We start from the raw sequence: 2,975 nt of genomic DNA on the forward strand, positions 1-2,975 counted from the left end.
GGTGTAATTGCTCTTGCCTTGACCTTCCTGGATCTTGATCACTATCTAGGTTGGAGGTCCTGGGGTGTGTGACCAATGAGCCAGAACTTGTGGGGGGCTACAGAGAGGGAAGCCAACTGTTAGCTCCAGCAGCCACAAAAACCCCAGCTATTTGGGACAAAGCCCTCTTCCCTGGAAGCAGAGTTCTATTGTGGCAAAGAGCTCAAAACTCAAGTAATTGAGCAGCAATATGAGCAAACAAAGGAAGCAAAGCAAGCACAGCAATCCAGCTTTAGATTCCTTTTTGGGGGACAAAAAGGATCAAAGCATGGAAGAAGAGGAAGACAATGAAGTCATAGCTTATACACCAAAAGCTTCCAAGAAAGATATGAACTGTTTAAAGGACATAGAGGAGCTCAAGAAGGATTTTGAAAATCAAGTAATAGAAGTGGAGGAAAAATTGGAAAGAGAAATGAGAATGATGTAAGAAAATAATGAAAAGAGAGTCAACAACCTTACTGAAGAAAATAACACCTTAAAAATAGATTAACTGACATGACAAAAGAGGCCAAAAAAGTCGAGGAGAAGAATGCCTTAAAAAGCAGAATTGGGCAGATGAGAAAAGAATTTCAAAAGCTCACTGATGAGAATAATTCCTTAAAAATTGGAATGGAGCACATGGAATCTAATGAGTTTATGAGAAATCAAGATACTATTAAAAAGATCCAAACAAATGAAAAAAATAGAAGTTAATGTGAAATATCTCATTGGAAAAATCACTGATGTGGAAAAGAGATCCAGGAGAGATACTTTTAAAATTATTGTAGTATCTGAAAGCCATGATCAAAAAAACCCTAGAAATCGTCCTTCAAGAAATTCTCGCTTGGTGTTTGTAGCCCTGGCTGTTGAAGGCCCAGTGGCGCATGGGAGCCGCGTGTCTGCCGGCGGCCACCTTACTGACGGACCCCCAACGCTGCTTCCGCTTCCTCCGCAGAGCGAGCCGCGTGCCATGAAGCCAGGATTCAGCCCCAGAGGGGGCGGTTGGGGCGGTTCGGAGGTCGTGGAAGAGGTGGTGACTGAGGGGGCCGAGGAGGCTTTCGGGGCCAAGGAGGCTTTGGGGGACGTGGCCGTGGTGGCTTTGGAGATCGTGGGGCCGAGGAGGTGGCCGAGGAGGGTTCCAGTCACCTGGTGGTCGGGGCAGAGGCCGGGGAGGTAGAGGAGGTTTCCAAGGAGGAAAGAAGGTCACTGTGGAGCCCCATCGACATGAGGGAGTTTTTATTTGTCGAGGAAAGGAAGATGCCCTGGTCACAAAGAACATGGTTCCCGGGGAGTCAGTCTATGGTGAGAAGAGAATAACTGTGGAGGATGGTGAGGCGAAGTTGGAGTACCGAGCCTGGAACCCCTTCCGATCAAAGCTGGCTGCAGCCATCCTGGGTGGAGTGGATCAGATCCACATCCGCCCTGGGGCCAAAGTGCTGTACTTAGGAGCAGCATCAGGCACCACTGTCTCGCATGTCTCTGACATCGTGGGCCCTGAAGGTCTGGTCTACGCTGTCGAATTCTCTCAGCGATCTGGCCGAGACCTCATCAACGTGGCCAAGAAGAGGACGAACATCATTCCCATCATTGAAGATGCGCGACATCCCCACAAATACCGGATGCTCATTGGGATGGTGGATGTGATTTTTGCTGATGTAGCTCAGCCAGACCAGTCCCGAATCGTGGCTCTCAATGCACACAACTTCCTGCGCAACGGTGGACACTTTGTGATTTCCATTAAGGCCAACTGCATAGACTCCACAGCTTCCCCAGAAGCTGTGTTTGCCTCCAAAGTCAAGAAAATGCAGCAGGAAAACATGAAGCCACAGGCACAGCTCACCTTGGAGCCTTATGAGCGAGATCATGCTGTGGTGGTGGGTTTGTACAGGCTGCCCCCCAAACAAAAGGAAGTAGCTGCCAAGTAGCTGTCGCTGCCCTGCCCCCTCCCCCTCTCGTTTTCTACTCTAGCTGTTTTGTGTTTTGTATTTTCTATTAAAAGGTGTGACCCCCCCCCAAAAAAAAAGAAATTCTCAAGGAAAATTCCCCTCATATTTTAGAACCAGATTCTAATTCTCCTGGAATATTGTGCTTAGTTTTGTTGGATAGTTGATTCTTGGCTGTAATCCAAGCTTCTTTGTCTCTGGAATATTACATTCTAAGTCCCCAGTCCTTTAACATAGAAGCTGCTAAACCCTGTGTAATCCTGACTGTCTCTCCTTGATATTTGAATGGTTTCTTTCTGGCTCTTTGCAGTACTTTCTTCTTGACCTGATAATACTGGAATTTGGCTACAATATTCCTTGGAGATTTTGTTTTGGAATCTCTGTCAGAAGTTTATCTGTGGATTCTTTAAAGGACTGTTTTGCCTTCTGGATCTAGGCTATAAGGGAAGTTTTCCTTGATAATTTTTTGAAAGATGTTGTCCAGAAACATTTTTTAATAATAGCCTTCAGATAGTCCAATAATTCGTAATTGTCTCTCATATCTATTTTCCATTTTAGTTACCTTTCCAATGAGGTATTTTACATTTTTTTTCATTCTTTTGATTTTGTTTTATCACTTCTTGATGTCTCATAGAGTCTTTAGCTTCCACTAGCCCAATTCTAATTTTTAAGGAATTATTTTCTTCAGTTAGCTTCTGTACCTCCTTTCCATTTGACCAATTCTACTTCTGAAGGAGTTGTTTTCTTCAGTGGATTTTTCCCATGTGACCAATTGTATATTTTTTAATAATTAGTTTATTTTTAGTTTTCAACACTCACTTCCATAAGATTTTGAATTTAAAATTTTCTCCACCTCCCTTTTCTCTCTCCTCCTCAAAACTGTGCAATCTGATGTAGTATCTACTTATACATTCACATTATACATATTTGCACATTATTCACAATGTAAAGAAAAATTAGAAGCTTTGGGAAGAACCATGAGAAGGATGAAACAAAAAGAAGCAATAAAAGAAA

At 43.6% G+C, this 2,975-nt stretch overlaps 1 pseudogene; it reads left to right on the forward strand.

The window, feature by feature from the left end:
- Positions 1-867: 867 nt before the first annotated feature.
- On the forward strand, positions 868-1,968 carry LOC138173865 (rRNA 2'-O-methyltransferase fibrillarin-like; annotated as a pseudogene).
- The last annotated feature ends 1,007 nt before the right edge of the window (positions 1,969-2,975 follow it).

The sequence above is a fragment of the Petaurus breviceps genome, unplaced genomic scaffold (genome assembly GCF_028583685.1).
Source record: "Petaurus breviceps papuanus isolate PSGF00001 unplaced genomic scaffold, PetGlider_PUasm1.0 66, whole genome shotgun sequence".
In the NCBI taxonomy this organism is placed as follows: domain Eukaryota; kingdom Metazoa; phylum Chordata; class Mammalia; order Diprotodontia; family Petauridae; genus Petaurus; species Petaurus breviceps.